At 35.6% G+C, this 22,106-nt stretch overlaps 1 protein-coding gene across 12 annotated transcripts in view; it reads left to right on the top strand.

The window, feature by feature from the left end:
- Positions 1-22,106, top strand: part of LOC149556875 (uncharacterized) — a 103,247-nt gene that overhangs the window by 48,829 nt on the left and 32,312 nt on the right. The window lies entirely within an intron of this gene.

Below are 22,106 nucleotides of genomic sequence, written 5' to 3'. Positions count from 1 at the left end.
TACCTCTTAAATAATGAATACAAATGGTGGAATCATTAACAGTCAATAGCTTGACAATAAAATTATTTTATTAATAATTTAAAGAATACAAATAAATTACAATTCAACCATACCAAGTCTTATCTTGAAGTGATCTATCTTCACTCTAGAGAGAGGTTTGGTGAGAATATTTGCTGTCTGATCTAAAGTGCAAATGTATTCTAATTTTACAGTATTCCTGTCTACCATATCTCTTACATAATGATAAGGAATTTCAATATGCTTGGACCTGTCATGAAAAATTGGATTCATTGAAAGCTTGATGGAACTTTGATTATCACAGTGAATAATCGTAGGATTCATGGCTTTGCCCAATAAATCCCACAAGTAACTTTCTAAGCCAAACTGCTTCTCGAGAGGTCATAGCTGCTGCAATGTATTCGGCTTCTGTGGAACTTTGTGCTATTAAAGATTGCTTTCTGCATATCGAAGATATCATTGCTGATCCTAAACTGAAACAACATCCTGAAGTACTTTTTCTAACACACTTCCACCCCAATATTAGTTAGTGAATCCATGTAAATCTAAATCAACTTTCTCATATTTGAGCCCAAGATTAATAGTGCCTTGTAAGTATCTCATAATGTGTTTGACCGTAACTAGGTGAATCTCCTTTGGCTCACACATAAATTGACTTAAGGCATTAACAACATAGCAAATATCAGGTCTTGTATTTACCAAGTACATCAGGAACCCAATCATCTATCTGCAGAGAGTAGAATCTATGGAAGGTGATTTGGCTGCTATTTCTTTAAGTTTATTTAGGTTAGTCTCCATTGGAGAAGACATAGTCTTGCAATTCCACATTCCAAATCTCTTTAAAATATCTAATGTATACTTCCCTTGATGAAGGATAATGCTATTAGAATTTTGCCGTACTTCCAGTCCTAGGAAGTAATGAAGGAGTCCCAAGTCTTTCATCTCAAATTCTCTAATTAGATCTTTCTTGCATTGATCTATAAGATGATCATCACCTGTTATTAGTAAATCATCGACATACAGTATCATAATTACCGTATCATCTTTATCCCTTTTATAATATAGATTTGGATCAGCTTCATTTTTGGAAAATCCTAAGCCGGTGAGATACTTATCAATTCTTTTATACCAAGCCCTTGGAGCCTGTTTAAGCCCATAGAGAGCTTTCTTGAGCTTGCAAACAAAAATGTCAGGATCATGAATTTCAAATCCTTCAGGTTGCTCCTGATATGCTTCTTTTGTAATCTTTCCATTCAAGAATGCTGTTTTTACATTGATTTGATGTACTTTCCATCCCTTTGATGTTGCAATGGCTAGGACTGCTCTTAAAAAGGTGTATCTGGCAACAGGAGCAAAAGTTTCTTCATAATCAATCCCCTCTTTCTGAGAGAATACCCTTGGTACAAATTTGGCTTTATATTTTTCAACGCTATCGTCTACACCATGCTTTATTTTAAAAATCCACTTGGAAGAAACAACAGATTTTCTTTCAGGTCTTGGAACAATTTCCCAAACATCATTTTTCATAATAGATTGGTATTCTTCTATCGTAGCATCTTTCCAAGCTTATGTCTAGCATCTTTCCAAGCTTATGTCTAATAGCCTCTGAAACATTGTTAGGTTATGATTTAGACAAATCATTCATGTTTGTTGTGTAACTAGAAAATCTTTTAGGTCGTTTGCTTTCTCTGATTGATTCGGATGGTGCAGCAAAGTCTTGTGCTTCCTCTATTGTCTTAATGGCACAAAGTAGTCTTTTCGTAGAATTTTGAGTTTCTTCAAGAATAAGATTTTGAATTTCATCTTCAATTTCTTTAATGTTCTCCCTCTGAGACTCAGATTCAATGTTTCTTTTAGAACTAGGTAAAGGAGAGGGTTCTTCAGATTTTAAGGCTTTTTTGAATGCGAAGTCTTCTTCAAAAATTACATCCCTACTAAGTTCAATATTTTTCTGTCCAAGTATGAAATTTCTATACGCTTTAGATGTTTTACTATACCCTACAAAAATACCTTTCCTCCCAGAGGGTTCTAACTTAGTTCTATTTTCTTTTGAAACATGGATATATACAGGGCACCAAAAAATCCTAAAATGACTTAGATTGGGTTTAACCTTAGTAAAGACTTCTTCAGGAGTTTTATCTCTAAGGCAAGAGTGAGGGCTATTGTTTTGAATATAGATAGTAGTATAGGAAGTTTTTGCCCAAAGATAATATTCTAGATTTTGATCAAATATCATAGTGCTTGCAGCTTCTATAATTGTTCTATTCTTCTTTTCTGCTACCCTGTTTTGTTGCGGGTTATAAGGAACTGTATACTCCCTCTTAATTCTTGTTTCTTTACAAAACCTTTTAAACAAATTTGAGTTGTATTCCCCTCCATTATTAGTTCTAAGAGTTTTAGTTTTGTGTCTTGATAAGTTTTCAATTAAGGTTTTAAATTCTTTAAATCTCTTTAGGATTTCTTTTGATTCTTTGCATTCTAGGAAGTAAATCCAAGTTTTCCTAGAGAAGTCATCTATGAACAGAATATAGTACTAGAATCCTCCGAGAGAAAAAACAGACATAGGTCCACATAAATTCGAGTGGATTAATTCAAAACATTGTTAGTTTTCCTAGTGCTATCATGAAATGGACTTTTGGTGTTCTTACACAGAGCACACCTTTTGCATATGCTTGAGTGGTCTTTATTTAGTTTAGGTAAACCAATAACAATCTTCTCCATCGATGATAAGGTTTTGAAATTTAGATGTCCGAACCTTCTATACCATATTTCATTTATGTGCACAACTTCATGAATTAAGGTTTGAATAGGTTGACTAGGTTCTAAATTTAATTTACACAAATACCCTCGTCTCGAATCAATCAATTTTTTTTTCTTAATTGAGGAGTTCTTAGCCCAGGTTATTACTTTACCATCCATGAATGCAACATTGTGTCCATCATCTTCAAGTGTTGTAACTGAGATTAGATTTCTTTTTATTCGTGGTACATAAAGTACTCCTTTAAGAAGAAGAAAATTTCGTAATTTTAGTTTCAAAGTGCAATTTCCAATTCCTTTGACGGAATGTGTTGAATTATCACCGATGGTGACTTTGCCATTAACTTTTTCTGATATATAGTGTAGTGCTTCTTTGTATCTTGTAATATGTTTAGATGATCCACTATTAATCACCCATGCTTTATTTCAGACTTCATTTGATAGTGATGAATACAATACACGATTCTCAGGATCATAGTTATCTTCTTCCCTAATAACATTTGTGCAGTTCACTTGTTTAGAATTCTCAGGGCAATTAAATCTGTAGTGTCCAAATTTTTCATATCTGAAGCACTTTATTTTGGGTATATCTTTCTTAGATTTGTCATTCTTTTGATTACCCCTTTCCTACTTGAAATGTTTCTTCTTCCCTTTATAGGAGTTTGTATTAAGAACATGAAGTTCTTCATCTTTCGTTTTCAATTTCCCTCCTTTCTTTAGGTTTCTAGATTTTTCTTGAAGACAATCTCCGTCAAGTCTATTGAAGTCAAGAAGTTTATCTCTGACACTTACTACTTGTGTGAAAGTTTCCCGTGAATTTGGTAATCCATCTATAGCTATCAGTGTTAGTTCTGTGTCACTAATGATGGTTCCTATACTTGCAAGTTCATCTCTTAGGCTAGCAACCCTTAGGAAATAAGAATTCATCGATGCTCCCTTCTTTATATGTATGTGATTTTGTTGCCTTTTAAGTGCGAGAACTCTAGTTGCATTGTTAACCTCATATGCATTTAGTAGTGCATTCATCATAGCAAATGCTATTTGATGTTTTGTTAGGATAGGTACGATATCATTTTTCAATCCATCTAATATGATCTGAATGGCTTTCTTGTTTCCGTTAATCTAGAAGGATTTATGAGGTTCAACTGTGGGTTGTCTGATTTAACAAATTGTTTTACATCATTTTCTTCAAGAATCATCATGATTCTGAATTTCCAGGCATCAAAGTGTTCTTTCCCATCAAACCTGTCCTTGGGTCTAATTGTGTATGCCATTGAAGATAGGAGAATGATGCTAGATATCTATAAGGTCTGATTACTTAATTTGCAGAGCCTAGGTTCGACTACCAAAGCTCTAATACCATGTAAATATTCTGGAAATTCTGCAACTAATTCAAACTGATATAATACCTTCTAAGTGCTGGAGATTGTGTTGATCTATTTCGGATAGAGTATTGGTTCTTCTTTCAGAGATAATAGTTCTGCAATAATATGTATATCCTGTTATAATTCGTATGAGGTAATGTATGCCAAAGAAGCAGACTTAGATTTTGTTGTGTTCTTTATCCACAAACATAACCTCCATAAATATGGCACCCAAGAGGCATGTCCCTAGAAGGGACATGTCCCTCTCTTGGTCGGCCAGAATTGCTTTCTCAAAATCGCCGCCTATTAGGAAATACAATAATTAGCAAGTAAACTAACTATTTTGTTCATAGTTAAACTAAAACAAGATTACCCTAAGGGAGATGCCGATCATACTTGACAACTAAACAATTATATTTATAGGCCGTTCTTTACAAAGGCATCTTATGCATATTCAGATCTGTACAATCTGTTTCATCAGACCAGTATGATTTCAGTGTTACAGAATTAACAGCTTGAAGTGCTTTCATTTCAATTGCCTGGGGCAAAAGTCCATCCTCTTGGTTGAAGTGCTTGAATTCCCATGCTTTATTTGCTTGCTTCTGACAAATTATATCTGACCACCCACCCCATGGGGAGTCAGTAGATTTTTGTCTTTCTGACAATTCTAATGCATCCATAGTTATTGGACATCTTTCTCTTGTCACATGGACATATGAATTGGGTGAAAAGCAATTTAAACCACTCGTGGCTGTCTTTTTAACAGTGTTTTAGTAACTGTGCATCTTTTATTATGGTGTGTAGTTTCTGCTCATGGATATTGTTTGATTAGCCAGGTAGTAGTTTTCTTTGTAGAGCAAAAATGCTGAATTAAATTTTTATTATAACGGGTAATGTGAAGCATTGAATAAATGGATTGTTTTTGTAGCAATCAAATACAATGACACATTTGTTTTTGCAATTATGTTCTCCACAAAGGGTAGAATATATGATAGAGGGGCAAAAAGGTGAAAACTAAAATATTTTGTTCTTGAATAAATCTAGATTTTTCAGGGTCCCAAAATAAAAGACCAAAAGTGGAGTCAATCCCTGGAAATAAATCAAACCAGCATGTGATACTGAAACTTAGTGTTATGCATTAACACATGAGTTAAATCACAACATTACAAAGTTTGTAAAGGTCTTAGCCTTTAGGTCATCCAAGATTGAAAAATCCATTAAATTTTCAGACATGTTGTATACTTGTTTTGAGTTGACACCCCTTATCTGACATTTTTTCGTGGCCTTATGGGTGGTTTTCTGGCCCATGGTTTTAACTAATTATATACAATACTGTAATACTGCTTGTTGGTTTCCTAGAATTTTAATTTGCCTCTAACTAATCAGACATGGATTATAGTCAAGCAATAGTTAAAAGTTTATAAAATTAGTTCTCACATGTGGGTTTTAGTGTGCATTCCACATTTTTAATTATTGAATAGCATGTGTATATTAATAATTTGTGAAATAATGTAGGATATCTTGGCTTCTGATTTTACAGAATTTTAACAACTTTTTAAAAATAGAGAGTACCTAGGAGTTAGCTAAAAACCATGATACGTATTTCTGAGAAACAATTTAAAAGGACTAACTGACAAGACCTTGCAATGTCTTCACTTCGAACTCTGCAAATGGGTTTACCTAGGAATTCATTTTCTCTCTCCGATTTTCAAATTTCTATATGAATCCCAATATAGCAGATAAATTGTCTTATATTCTTCTAATTCTAGGATTATCAAAGGAATGACAAATAGCTGATCTATCAAACCCTAAGATTCCATGAATCAAGCACAGGCTCACTTTCAGATCATCAACAAAGAAACTTTAAAAGATTTGATTTTTAAAAGAATACACTGTATGAACTTCCAAGCTATATCAAGTTTGATGATGACCGGTGCCTTGCCCATTGGGCTACTATCTCACAAAAATTCAACATTTTCTATCAGATCTATCTCAACACTTAGTGAAAAGAAATCAAGATTCAATTAGAAATCTCATTCTCATCAGAATCTTCTTATGGTAACCAGTAATTCACTCAACTCACATCAAGCATTTACATAATCCATTGGATTATCAACAAAACATAAATTGAAAAGCAATTCCATAAACAATCATAACTAGGACTCAATAACTTTGCTATCAAATCTCAGAAAATTAAAAGTTACAAAGAAGAGACAAGATTCAGATTCAACAACAGTTCTATTAATGCCTTTGTAGTATCTTCCTTGAAAAATATACATTTCAATGTCAATTTCTTGCAGATATGCTCAACTAGACTCAATACTGTTAACCATGTTTTTTCATACCGACTTTGGAAAATCACCATACGGTATACATGGAACATGGACTGACTCAGAAAATGAACAAAACTGGTTCAACAAAATGATTCTCAGACCCTTTGAAAGCCTTGGAAACTTACTTATATAGGTGAGTTGCAAACAAGCTTCAAGCTACAAAGAAGGACACATGTCATCCTTTGATTTGACAATTTACTTGTTACAACTAGAACACGTGATTTACATCAATATACAAACAATTCCCAAAATCACAGTCTTGATGTGAGATGCGCGATACAACCACCTTTATACAGAATATTCCCTATCCATGAGAGAAAAGTTAGAAAACTGATTTCACAATTAGTTATTCTGGTGGGTCCTCGTGATTTGAATCATCATTTGGATCATATTTCTCTACCTGATATTCTTCATCCTTTGGCCATGTGTGGTCAATGATCTGATCTGCCACCTATCTGTAGGAATTATACTTTACTGTAGCCCAAGTAACCTCCTCAAAATTCTCATAAAAAGTGTTGGAACTTACCAACTTGGAAATACACTCTTGAAAAAGTGCCATATTCATATTATTACTCGCTACAATTTTTACCATAACATTTATCTTGGTAATAGTGTTTGTTTTCCAATCAGTGAATTCTTTGATATTTTTACTTGTATCTATAAGTGGTGGGACCAAGGTGTCCTTGTAGCTCTCTATTGCATCTTTTAACTCCATCAGTTTATTCTCAATATGATCAGGCAAAATTAAGAAATTCTTTAGTGACTTGACAATCTTAGTAGTTGGCTGGCATTTTGGGAAGCATTAGGATCCATCCTTGCGCATAATTCTACCTTCTTCATTTTTTGCACCTGGGTGATCCATTTTCGATAGGTAGGCTTAACCAACATCCTGTCATCTTCCATCTTACTGATTGCCAAGTATAGTATCTTGCATGCTTCATAGAGGCTGAATAATTTTACTTTTATTCTCTCATGTAACACCGTCAGTGCAGTTCTGACAATTATTTCTTTATCAAAGTCATGTTTGTCTTTACTATCCTCCAATTGCATTTTTAAGTCTACCACTTCTTTTATCAATGCATCATCCACTTTGCTTCTTTTACCATGGGTCTGTTGTAATTGACCTTGTTGGGAAAATGTCACAATGCTCAGCTGCTTGGATGGACCTCCCTGATCTTTGACAGGTGGCTCGATAGCACCAGGGACCTTAATAGCCTCTGACTCAGATATTCTTCCTTCCAACAAGTTTGTTTTGTTTTGTAGGTCAATTGTTTCTTTTGTTCTTTGCTCATAAGTAGAATAGACATGTTTGTATTGTCCTTGCAAATCTTCATATATCTTTTCTTTGTCTAGGGCAACATCATGAAGATAAGAAACTTGTTCTTGTAGACTCATGGTTGAATCAGAGAGCTTAGCATCCTTTATTCTTTGTATAATAATATTCCTTTTAACCCCAGTACCTGTCTCATATCCTCTATCTGAGATGCAGTAACATTCCATGTTGCCAAGACACCCAAATCTCTACCATAGTATGTGCCACTTGACATGTCTTCTACCTTTAGATGTGGTCTTTTTAATCTCATATTCTTCATGCTTGAATCAAATGCAATGGCATCAACAATCCTGAGATTAGGTGCCAGCTGGACCCTTGTTTGCTTGACTATTTGCCTCCCTTCTTCTGGAGTGATTTACTCAAACATAATCATCTCATCCTTTACCCCTTGTTCCAAATCATCTAGGTCAGCATCTGGTTTTTTGGTTTCTCTTTTCCTCAACTCTTTTTACAAAATCCTCTCTATAATGTTGCCACAACAATTGCTTGAATGCTACTAATTTTACAAACTCATCATCCTCCACATTTACATAACAGGCCTCTCTTTTCAATTCTCTATGGACAACGCCTTTCATCTCTTGCATGGTGATGTCAGAAATAGGGGTTGTGGGGGTTTGAGGATCTGTTCCCCTCGACAACTATTCAGGGGTATATAGATATTCTTCATCATCATCATCATCATCATCATCATCATCATAACGCAAGTTTAATCCCCCTAGTTGCTCTATCTGTTGAGTATGCTCTTTTTCTATAGTACGCTTCCCTCCTTGGGTTTTCACTTCCTTCCCTTTAGATACATCTTCAACATGAGCTTCTATGGCATGAGGAGCTATAGGAGGTGGACTGGGGGATTTAGGAGATGGAGATCTCCTTTCAGGATCTTTTGCTGTGATAGCGTCCATGCTTGGGATTTCAACTATGTTTGGATCAAGAGGCTTTCTTCCAATCTTTATCTTTGATATATCCTCAAACTAGTTTGAGCTTTGGAATCTTCACTTGTTTTAGTAGTAGGGACTGGTGTTTCCTCTCTAGTCCTCTTTTGTCCCCTCTTCTCTTTTGGGACTAAATCATTAAGACATTCTTCATTGTCCAGAGCTGTGAGCTTTGTCTTCTTGCTCTTCCCTAACTTCTCATTCATTGTGCTATATATTTCTGTAAAATTATTCAAAATTATCCTCAATCTCTACTCCAAACTTTTGCAATTTGAGATAGGGTCATAACTGAGGTCTTCTTCATGGATCTCATTTAACATACCCTAATAAACATGCCATCCAATATTGTTCCTTTTCTGAGATTCCAAATCTTCATCATTTCTGATTATATCTTCAGGAAAATCAAATTCATTGACACCCCTAGGGTTCATGTTTATATTTTGTATTAACCTAGCATAAAAACCCTCAATATCATTTAAACTTTTTGAACTGATATCCATATTGTATGACCTTAACTGATTTTTGCCTTCTTTCATTATTGCAAAGTGGAGTAAGGTAAGGGCAGGGAAGAAAGTTCCTTTTCTTGCCTTATTTGGTGGGAAATCAGTGTCTTGCAACATTGCAATTTGCCTGATGATCTCCAAGAATCCTATCCTCAAAGGAACATACCTAGACAACACATTTGGTCTCTTGGAAAACCATATATTCTGATGATTGTTATGTGCTTGTAAAAGTAGATATCCCCCCACTGATGAGATATCTTTGGTTTGACATTACAGTCAATTGGCCTAAAAAATGCCCTTAAAGCTTGAGGGAAATTCCTTATATTTTGCAAGATTCTCTTTCTCAATACTGATCCAAACTCATTTTCAAAAAGAAGAACATTAGATCCCTCCCAACTAGAAGATAAAGTGGTAGTCCATAATTGAACGGGCTGTGGTTCACCATCTCTTTCAAACTCTAAATCCATATATTGTGCAAAATAATCTTTACTATGAAAAATAATCAAATGCATCAATAGTGAGAACCATCTGAAATTTGAGGATTTCCTTGTCTTCAGAACTGCTAATGCCTCATTGATATTGTTCTCCAAATAACCTAGGAAATAAAAAATCATTGCTTATCCATCCTTTTGGAGTCCAAAACACATCCACAATGTAGCCTTACTAAATTTCTTGTTATTTGGAAATCCTATAACATGATATAGGGTTGTGTGTGTATTCATAAAGGCATCATTGTAATGCCCACAGTTTCCCACACTATGTGATAGCCAAATGTGACAATTTTACACCATTGACCTCTTTAACAAAGGACATAATTAATTTCTGTTGTGTATCAAACCTTGCATGGTGAAAGCTTCATCGAGTATTTTGAAATCAACTTTGTCAATTACTTCATCAGCTGAATGCAAGTTGAAGGCTTTCCTGATTGAATCTGCATCAATTTTGAGGACATTCCCATCTACATCTCTGATCTTGTGTGTTATGGGGTCATACCTTTCCACCAACTCAAGGAGTAAGTCGATGTTTAATAATACAGTGGGACTACCAATTTCCCCAAATCGTGTTGCCATACATTACTGAGTGGACTCCCCGCATTTGCCTGGCCGTACCACCATCTAAATATTTGTGAACCCCTTGGTTGGCATATGAGTATTGGCAATGCTTCCAAACCTATCCTTTAAATCAGGCCAAGTTTCATTTCCTAGGGTTTTCCAGAACTCAGTTGCCTCTTTACCCTCCTTTGAATTTGGCAATTGCTCAAGGAAATCATCTTGCAATCTCCTATCCTCATAATTAAATTTATCGGAATACTTTCTAGGAGGCATCTTTTTCTAATTTAAAATTTGATCACAACTAGGGTTTATTTCTTCCTTATAGTTCTTACTTTAACTAGGGCTCTGAATATCACAAATGATTGTCTACGATTCACCTAGTTCTTTCTTCAAAGAAAGGAAGCAACAGAGTCGATTTTACTTGTGATTTCTCTATATGTATCTTCTTCAAATTCTTTGCCAATTGATAGCTTCAACAAACTCGATAACTCTGCAAATTGAAATGTTTGCATTTGATGTCAAAATTCGAAAGATTTATCCATTTGTGATGGATGACATTCTTTATTGCAACATTTATACCACCAATTCGTGTGATACAATGTCTGCAAATTTTAAATTGGCAAGCTTATTCATTGTATTTCTTTGATTTTGAATTTTGACCTTAGATGAAGTCTTGCTGGCAGATGAGACAATCTCAATCTCACTTTGACTTTTGTTGACATTCCACGTTATCCTTTGGGCGTAGTCTCCGGCCAATAGGAACGCAGACAACACCCACGCTAGCAATTGTTGTAAAGTCTTCGAGGCTGGAAAGAGCAGGACACGTGTCAACATCTCGCTCAATCGCCATACAATTTCCCTTTCCTTGAGATAACATGTGAGCCGTTGATCTTCTATTCATATAGTGAGTTTATGGATGGTTGTAGCTTATCCTAGATTAAATCCAGACCATCGAAATATCCTCGTGCATAAATCATCACTTAAGAGCTTTCAATGTTGAGTGGGACACGTGGTGCAATCGCGTTGTATCTCAAAGCAAAGCCTATAGGCTTGTGAGATAACACGGGCCATTGATTTATCATGCGCTATATCCCTTACTTTCTCCTTGTGTATGGGCCCCTCTGACATTTTGCAAACATGGACCAATTAGCTCTTAGATCCCACTGCCAGGATCGCCCTTCAAAGAGTGCCACGCGTCAACATCTCGCATAATCTCAAACTTTATTTTTCAGTCAAGCAAAGCAATGCGGGCTGTAGATCTTACTTCAAAAGAAAATATCATCCAATGGTTTAGATAGACCACGAGATTAAATGATGACCGTTGATTTACTACACCTGCTTAATCCCTTAAACAATGTGAGGGATCTTCACTAGAGATGAGACACGTGGTTCCATCTCGTTTACTCACTATAAGCTCAAAATCCTTTGCGAGAGAACGCGAGCCATCTGATCATCCTTAGTATTTGCCTTGCAATCAAGACACGTTACGAAAATTTGTTAGCAGCTATGTGGTCCAATTGTATCTTAGGTCTTGGCTAACAACACTAGGTTAGACTTGAAACTGGACTCCTTCAGGGTCCACGTGTCATCGCTGCGAGTAGTCACCATGAGACAAGTTAGATCTGGGACCAAACGCGTGTAATATCCCCATTTTAAGATAGAATTTTAATAATAATTAGATAATACAATGTTATTAAATAAAAAATAAAGTTATATTAAAACTAATATTAAAATATAAAACAAGGAAATAATAATAATTTAATCTATATTATTAATAAAATAATATTTAGTATGATATTTTAAATAATTAAAAAATAATAAAATTTCAATGAATAAAGAAAGAAAGAAAAGTAAATACAAGAGACAATATTGTAGAAAGTATGTTAACTATCTAAATATAATTTAATAATAAATCAAATAAACACAAATAAGTAAGTAAATAAATAATATAATAGAGAATAATATAAATAAACTAAATCTAATGAAAAGTAAAGAGATGTTTAACAAATAGACACAACTGCTTAAAATTAAGATATAAAAGGGAGGAGAGTTTATTTTAGAGAGGGAAAAAAAGAAAGAGTGGAGGAGAGGAGTTCAAAAAGGAAAAATGGAAGAGGGAAGTAATATGAAAAAAACAAGGAAGTGACTTTCTGAAAAGGTATCAAGGATATTGAAAGGATGTGAACCTTTGAGAGGGTCATAATTATGAACAATTGTGACTCTTCAAAAATATTTTGATTATAAAATATTAGAACTTTTCCAAAGGATTTTAGTTATGAAGTGTTGCGACTTTTCGAAAGGATTATAACTGTGAAGTGTTATGAATTTTCAAAGGATTTTTATTATGAAAGGTTGTGACTCTTGGAAAAAAAGAAACAAAAAAGTATATCTTTTTCTTTCTTCTAATTAGAAAATGAAGAATTTTGGAAAGTAAATATAGAGTTGAGATAATCTAGAAGGAATAATTCATAGAAGGGCCCACTAAGGATGGAGCCACATGGACCACGAAAAGAAGAAGGTAAGAAAGGTATGTTTATGGATTATATTTTCTTAATTATAGTTATGAATTTATTTATATTCATTAATCATACTTGTAGATTATATATATATTATTAAAAGATATTATAATTCATTTTAAGTGGTACTCAAAAATATAAATTAATTAATTATTTACTTTGTATATTTTTCATAAAATGAATTAAGAACCCATAATGCTAGTTAAAGGACACTCTCCTATATAAATGGTTGTGCCAATATAGAGTCAGGAGTTGTCTTTATATAAATGGCTAAGATGAGATTGATAAAATCTTGTAGTGCCAGTGTAGGAAGTGAGCTCCTCGTATAAATGGCTATTGTGCCAGTGTGAGAGATGAGTAACCTTGTATAAATGGCTAGATGAGAACAATATAATGGCTAGAAATAAGGAGAAAATAATATATTTCTACTTTTTAGTATTTAATCCTAACATTAATTTTTCAAGTATTAGTGTCCCAATCTAACCCTAATAGTAGGGACATTATAATGCGTGCCGTTGATCTCCTTTGTTCTTGTTTGAAAACATGGGGCCCTTTGTGACACGCGTCATAATCCCGCTTCTTCGCTATGAGTCTGGATTTAAACAATGAATGAACGCAAATGGTAGATCTTGTCTTTATTTTTCTGTGTAGGTCCCACTCGCCTCCACGTGTTCGCATCTTGTGTGTTCGCCATGGGAAGTATTAGAGTTGAGATGCAATGCAAGTCGTTTGATCTTCAGTCTTTTTAAAACATAAAAAGGGGCCCAGTGAAGGCGATTTAGACTTACGATAACGCGGGAGTATGCAGTGGATAAAAATAAAGGAAAGCGCGGGGTTACAACTTAAAGTCATCAAACCTAACAAGGGGGGCACAACTTTAAAAAGGGAAAAGGTGACCCTCGTGGCTTAGGAAAAAGTAATGAAGGTAAAGCAAAACCTAGGGCAAAAAACATATAACAAGGGTTTTTTCTTCTTGCCTAGGGTATACCACTAGGTTTTTTTTACAAATAAGAGGATCTCAAGGCCAACATTAAGGAAAGATCTTCTGAAAATAAGGTTAAACCTGTAAAATTGAAGACTTACCATCAGGATAGGTTTTTAGGGACTCGTGCATTTAAGTTTGGCATGGTTATTAGAAAAGCCCTTATTATATGTATCTGATGTAAAAGGAAGAGCGCGGAACCAAAAAAGATAAGGCCAAAGTTGCTATAAAAGGTTTTGCAGAGAAAAGAGGTATAGATTTTGATGAAACATTTTCTTTTATTGTGAAAATGATTTCAATCAGAACTATTAAATGTCATGGTTATAGAAGACTTCCATCTTGAACAATTAGATGTAAATAAATATTTTTACTCCATGACGGTTTGGATGAAGAGATTTATATGCAACAACCACAAGGATATGAGGTCAAAGGGAAGGAGGATATAGCGTGCAGGTTAAAGAAGAACTTGTATAACTTGGAGCAAGCACACTGACAATGGTATTTGAAATATGATAGTTTATTGGCAGAATGTGGCTGCATTAGATGTCATTGTGTCTTTTTTTAAGAGACTGGTTGATTGTAGCTATACTGTCTTGTTATTATACATTGATGACATGCATGTTGTCATCAAGCATGCCATATAGATGAAAATCAGATTAAAACCCACTCAAAGAATAGTTTGTCTTATTGGATTTTATCAAGAATGGAAGTACTCGTAGATGAATTATATGAGACATGCAAATGATTGGAAGTTAAAGAAGAACTTGTATGACTTGGAGCAAGCACCTTGACAATTGTATTTGAAATATGATAGTTTATTGGCAGAATGTGGCGTATTAGATGTCATTTTGATCTTGTGTATTTTAAGAGACTGGTTGATAGTAGCTATATTTTCTTGTTATTATACATTGATGACATGCTTCTTGTCATCAAGCATGCCATATAGATGAACATCAGATCAAAACCCACTCAAAGAATAGTTTATCTTATTGGATTTTATCAAGAGTGGAAGTACTCACAGATGAATTATATGAGACATGCAAATGACCAGTACAAAAATTGAGAATTATCTGATCTCAGTGGCTGCCTCACATTAGGAAATGATGATTACGTAGTACGCTGCTGTTCTTGTAAAGTTCTGGTTAATCAATATTGCTATCCTCTTGAGTGACCGACACCAAAGATCAGAGCTATCTGTCATGTGTTTTCCAGGCATGAATTCCGAGGCTTGATTTTTGTTGAAGACCATGTCTAACACTGGGGTCGAATGTCTAACTCTTAGCAAGAGAAATCAGACCAATTTACCTCTGTGATAAAGCATACTAGATAAAGGAAGGATACAATGGATAGCCTGTATGTATTCAGTATACTTTAGCTTTCTAAAGGTATGTTGGTTGATATATTGCAATAAATTTCTGAGCATGTCCAGATAAGTATTTTGTATGACTGATGCGAATTTATAATTTGAAACATATTAACATGTTATGGTGCTCTACATTGTTTACAAGCTAAACGTATATAGAGTTTATACAAATAAAACACTATTACCTTAACCAACTTTGTGTATTTAATGACAATACATAATGAAAGTCTTCAATAATTAGCTATATAAGGTGTGACTTAAGTCTAATATTATTAATACGTCAACGATGATAGATTATTGTTTCACAAGATAAGGTAAGGCCTGCGGTGGAATGAGCTGTGCTACATCATACGAGGGTGCTCGATAAGGCCTGTGCTGGAATTGATAGAAGTTTCATCATACAAAGGCAATATCTTGCAAGGGATGATCCACATAGGTGGTAGAAAGTTACAAAAAGGGCGAAATGTTGAGTCCGACTAAGTACGCCAACCTCGAAAAGTGTGGGGCCAAGAGGGATAGGATTCCATTCTTGGACATATTTGGGCTAGGCACCCTTTTGTAAAATTTACATGAACCTTTAAGAAAGCCAAACTCTATGCAATACATGTTGAATGGATTGGAACGCTAATGATATATCTAGTTAATGTACGAACACCAATTTTTTTTTGTTGAAACTCTTGGTTAGAGGGAAAACCACAATGGGAATTAGTACCCACAATAATTTGCACTCTTTTGAAGTACATCCTGTTAGGAGGTTTATCCTGTTAGGAGTAATCCGCTTAAGGGATTTCAAACTCTAGTCAAAGAGCCACCTGAATAAATGATTTCAGACCTGTTAGGGTCTACCCAATTAAGGGTTTTCTCTTGGTGAATCAATTAGGATTCAACAAGTACAAATATGATCTGAGAATAACACTTGTCTTTTGCTAGTACAGATCCAATTAAGCTCAATATTTGCTTCTCTTGCAGACTCTCAACGCCCTTCTCTTGATCGCAACCCAACATCTATGATCTACACCTTCATAATCCATCAAATTGGGTATAAATACATTTTCACTAACTAGGGCAGTCATCGCCTTTTACAAACAAATCCATTTGAATCTTCTCGCTTCGACCTAGTCTACCCAAACATATTACCAAACAATAATAAAACATTTATAAATTCATGTAGGCCTCCAAATGTATTTGCACATCGAATTGATCAAGAACAATCGAACTTCTTGACTCTTTTAATGACGTTTCCATATGCTCGATAAATCATCAGCTTGATCGATGCGAAGCCAACTCATCATTACACATATCATTTGCCATGTCACCATGACACCTATAATTAAAAAAAATTCACCGTAACCAACCACATCATTTGTTAAGGATCTAAAACCAACTATTCTAAATACTTTGCCAACTTGCACAAAACAATCTTTTGTTCTTTGAAACTATGCCTTCCAGTACTTAAATCATCTTGGGATTGCAAAAACAATCTCAGTAAATAACATAGAGTATTTATCACCATTTTAACTTCTTGTTCATATAGGACCACAAAGATTAGTATGTACCAAATCCAATATATTCTCAGAAGAAAATGCCTTACTACTGAATGTTGAACTTTCTAATTTACAAAATCGACATTCTTTGCAAATCATATTGTCTGGCTTTACTAGTCGTTGCAATCCCCTATTTGCATTTGACTTACTAACTTTCATCAAGCTATCAAAGTTTACATCACAGAACGTTCTATGCCACAACTAACTGTATTCAACTCTAGTTACCAAACAACTATTAAGAATAGTTTTTAGATGGAATATGTTACCTTTATTTTGCCTTCCGATAGCAGTTAGATCTCTCAAGTTTCCAAGTATCTTGCATATACCTCCTTTGAGCTCAAGGTGATAATCTTTGTCATTCAATTGACCAACACTCAACGAACTATGTTTCAAACCTTCTACCAAATAGGCATTATCAACATTACTTTTTCCAATCAAAGAAATTGAACCTTTACCTTTTACCAAGTAGGGTGAATTGTTTCCAAACCTAACTACACCACCATCAAACCTGGCTATCATTAAAGAGGCTTGACACCGCTTGAGGAAAGTCTACTGCTTCTTTGTAGACTTTTGCAAAGCTTAGAGACATTGGGATTTGCGACACTATTGGTGGTTATTATGAGTTTCTATGCGACTATGGTGGGGAGGTTAAGGACTTCTCAAGGGTTCTTCGACCCGATTCAAAGCACCATCAGGGTGAAGAAGGGCTTCCCCCCCCCCCCCCCTCTCTCTCTCTCCCCCACCTTATTTTGTATATGCATTAATGAGCTTGAGGCTTTCCTCCATGATTTCTCACTCCCCAGTGACGATTCTTCTTTGCACTAGGTCCTGATTTTCATTTTCATATTTGCTTGTGATGTGGTTCTTTTGGCCTCTTCTCTGGAGGGCCTTCAACGACTTCTTGATGGTTTGGCTTCCTTTTGTGACTTGAGACAAACAGTCGTGAACATGGGAAAGATTCGGGTGTTGATCTTTAATTGCCTGAAGACCTCCCATCTTCACTTCTATTTTCAAGGCCGTGAGATTGAGATTGATTCCTCGTACAGTTGTCTCGGGGTCAAGTGCTCTGGGCCTAGCTTTAGGATGAGACTTGCCATGTAGACCATAGCCAACAAGGGGCTTGGCTTTCTGGCTATGCTTGAGAGACAGTTCTTCAGACATCACTTTCAGAACACTATGTCCAAGTTGCCCCTTCTGGACAACCTAGTCAAACCGATTGTGCTCTACAGATTTGTCTTGCGGTGGTCCTCTCTCCTGTACATCGACTAGACCTCTGTTGGAAGGGCTCAAATCCCTCTCCTTCAGCACACCATCAGATGCCATGGATCTACTCTTCACAACATTATTTTGACTGAGTTCAATGCTCATCCCTTCATACTTGGAGCCATCTTTGACTTGATTTGGTTCCTTCACTGTCTTCGATGTTTCACGGATTCCAGTAATGGGCAATACAAATACTCTTACTTGGCCTACTGCTCATCTATGACTATGGTCGGGTCTGACCTCAATGATAGAGCCCGTTGTTGGTATGCCCAATCTTTTGCACTTTGAGCTCGATTTGGACTAGGATTGATTGTCTTCCTCCCTTCCAGTACTGTTTGGATGCTCTCGCCCACCTCCTTCCCCTCATAGAAGGAGTTGAACAACCATATCAAACTTGACATCTATAGACAATACATTACCATGACCTGGTGTAAGCCTTCGGGTGTCTCCAATTGAGGATGGTCTTCTATGTTGAACACTTTCTCGAAATTCGAGATAGGGTCATTGTACGCCCTTTATACTTGTCTAGGTGTTGGAGCCATGTCCTCCGCATCTCCTTGGGCTCCTTTGTTGACGACTCCAACCAACTCTTCAACCATTGAACAACATTCATCAACTAATAACTTGTGCAACAATAAAAAATGAAACAAATAAAACCATCCAAACATGCGACACAAGAACATCAATATTCTTTCATGGAAACCCTTGGTCAGAGGGAAAACCACAATGGGAATTAGTATTCACAATAATTTGAACTCTTTTGAAGTATGCCTTGTTAAAGGCTTAGCCCTAGTAGGAGTTACCCGATTAAGGGATTTACATTTAATCCTGTTAGGAGCTTTACCCTATTGGGAGTAACCCAGTTAAGGGATTTGACACTCTAGTTAAAGAGTAACCTAGTTAGAGGATCTCAACTTTAGAATTGTTAGGATTCAACAAGTACATTAGTGATTTGAGAACAACACTTCTCAATCTTTGCTTCTTTTGCAGACTATCCACACCCTTCTCTCGATTACACCCCAACATCTATGATCTACACCTTCATAATATATCAAACTGTATAAAAATACATTTTCACTAAGTAGGGTGGCCATCGCCCTTTACAAACAAATTACATTTGATTTTCATCTTTTGAATCTTTACACTTAAAACTAGTCTGCCCAAACGTATTGACAAACAATAACATTACATTTTCAAATCCATGCCGGTCTCCAAATGCATTTGCATATCAATTTGATCAAGAACACTCAAACTTTGTGACTCTTTCCAGCACGCTTCCCTAGGCTCGATAATTCGATCACCTTGATTAATGGGAAACCAATTCATCATTACCCATCTAATCTGCCATGTCACTATGACCCCTAGAATACGAAAAGATTCACAATAACCAACTACATCATCACCAGTTGAGGATCTAACACCAACTGTTCTGAATACTTTGCCAACCTGCCCAAGACGATCTTCTGTTCTTTGGAACCATGCCTTCCGGTAATTCAATCATCTTGCAATTGCAACAACAATCTCATAGCTTAGCCAAGATAATTCAGACTGAACCACAACATCTGGAACCACGCTGGTTCGATAGGTCAATCAAATCATTCATCCTTTGTCACTGTCTGTTCTTTCGGTTTCTTTGTCAATCTTCAATTGATTATAACTCTCTCCATACATGTTGCGAGCCTCTGCAAACCAACATGCAACATCTAGAGACATGTCTAATTAACCCATAAGAACTGCGCATTCTAATTCCTTCCACAACACTAGATTTAACTACTGAAACACTTATCAGCTCATTTGGTTCACTGTTAACCAACACAACACTATGCTGACATCAATAACAACAAAATAAATGATCTTGTCATCAAACCTGTACCACACAACATGCTCAACAGTTGCTGCATGAGTTATGCCAACAGGACATTACATAATTTCAAAACATGGTTGCATTAGATGTCATTTTGATAATTGTGTCTATTTTAAGAGTAGCTTTATTGTCTTGTTATTATACATTGGTGACATGCTTAATCAAGGATGACATAAGAATGATCTTAAATAAAAATTAGGAAAGTCATTTGCTATGTAGTATTTGGGTACAACAAAAATATTCTTGGTATGGGAAAGAAGAGAGGAAAACTCACATGTTAACATTTTCTTGAAGTGATTACACATTTAAAAAGATTTCAAATGGAGGATGCAAATCTAGTTTGTTACACTTTTTCTCAGACATTTAATTTGACTTAAGAGATAGGTCTCAAGGCACTAGAGGAGATGGACTGCATTTCCAAGGGTCCATATTCTTTAGCAGTTGGCAACATTATGTACAAGGCTACACATTGCAACATTATCTTTAGCCTAAACTTTGTGTCTCACGTGTGTGTTTGCAAAGGGTACGTGTCTTTGTTTCTCTCCTGGAATGTTAGTGTTTTTTGTTCGTCTTCTAGGACATGCACTCCAAGTTATGTAGTTCTGATATAATCATCAAACCTTTAGCTTTATGCAATAAGAAGGGGCCTAGCTTGAGGTATTTTGATTGGGCTCACATTTGGAGGGTTCAAACTCCCATCACTAGAGTTTCTAGAGAGGTTATTTGTAATTAGTATATCTAAATCACCCGTATCCCACACTTGAGCTGCTCATCCTCAAGTTAGGTTTTTATGTCAAGAATTTCTTACAAAGAAATTGCTGGTATTATATTTTGTCGTCACTATTTCCAATTTGACTAGTCCCATGGCTGGAAATTTTCCGTAGTTTAGATGAAAGTTTGCTTTCACTAATTATGGGTTGAAATTGATCACTGCTTACTCTGTTAGGATTGATTTGCCATCTTTTCTCTTTGCAGGAGTTGGAGACAAATGCAACATTTTATTTTTAGATGCTCCATTTACTATCATATCTAGGAAAGATATCATTGGCTCTATAGAGACTTAGACAATAACTACATTCTTTAGGTATTCAACCTCACAATGACTAACTCTTTTTTCTTTCCAAGGGAATTACCCTTTGATGTATATCACGGGGGGATCCCAAGGCCCTCATGTTGATCACCTCTGCTTTCCAATCCACTCAGGCAGTAGGGAATGCAAAGGCACTATTTAGATGCCATTACTTAACACATCAGAGTTGATAGATCAGTCTAGCTGTGTTTCTCTTAGTGCATCAGGGCTATTTGGATTACTGAGATGGTTCTCTCCCTTAGTAGCATGGTTTTACTCATTCATGCCAAAGTAACCAAGTGCGTTTTGATTGACAAAAGTTTACTACTTGTTAATTGACCCATAGATCATAGGAGTGGACCCATAGTGCAAGATTGCTTTGTGGCCTTCAAGGGTCTCCTCGAGTAGCCCTTTTGATCTTGGACACTCCAAAGCAAGTATTATTAGATCTTCCATGTTGATTGGTAATGGGTCAAACGACTCCTCCACTATAGACATAGATAGTGATATTTGATGAGATTTCCTTTAGGGCTCTGCTTTTCCCTTCATTGCTATTTTGTAGTGGTTCAGTGCTTTATTTTGTCTAATATATTTCAACTATTTTACTTCTAGGGATCTGTTTTTCTAGAGATTTTTATTAAATGGTGTATTCCTATTACTATCATTCTGCTTTTGATCATTTATGGACATTGATATTGTTTATTCCTTTCTTTCCTATCCTTGTTATCATTGTCCTTAGAAAAAGATGCAGGATTTCGAAAGTTCAAATGATAGGAAGAAGCATTAATAGCTGATAATCCATATTGGCATATGTTTCAAGCTAATAGCTTAGATTCAACCATGTAATATGTGCAGAAAAATCCATGAAAGATGCAAAGTTGTTGAGGTAAATACAATTGCCAACCAGCTTAAGCAATCCTTTGATAAAGACATTTCACACTTTTAAATCATGCAAGGGATGCTGTAATCTTGATCACAAGGATTGGAATCGTAGGACATAATTATTGATGTGTTAATCTGATCCTTGGGTCCCCTCATTTAGATGAGAAGTAGTAATTGGAAGGCCCATGTTAACTTTGAATTGTTTTGAAAATGCTTTGTTCAAATAATGAATCCATAGATGCAGAAGACAATGAGGTAGACCATTCTGCACATACTTTTAATTCATGACATCAGATTTCCACAATCCAGAATGTTGGCTGTTGCTGTTTCT

The sequence above is a fragment of the Cupressus sempervirens genome, chromosome 5 (assembly GCF_028749045.1).
Source record: "Cupressus sempervirens isolate cs-2001-9-10 chromosome 5, ASM2874904v1, whole genome shotgun sequence".
Classification (NCBI taxonomy): Eukaryota; Viridiplantae; Streptophyta; class Pinopsida; order Cupressales; family Cupressaceae; genus Cupressus; species Cupressus sempervirens.
Note: the sequence above shows the minus strand (reverse complement) of the source record. Positions and strands in the feature narration are given on the sequence as shown.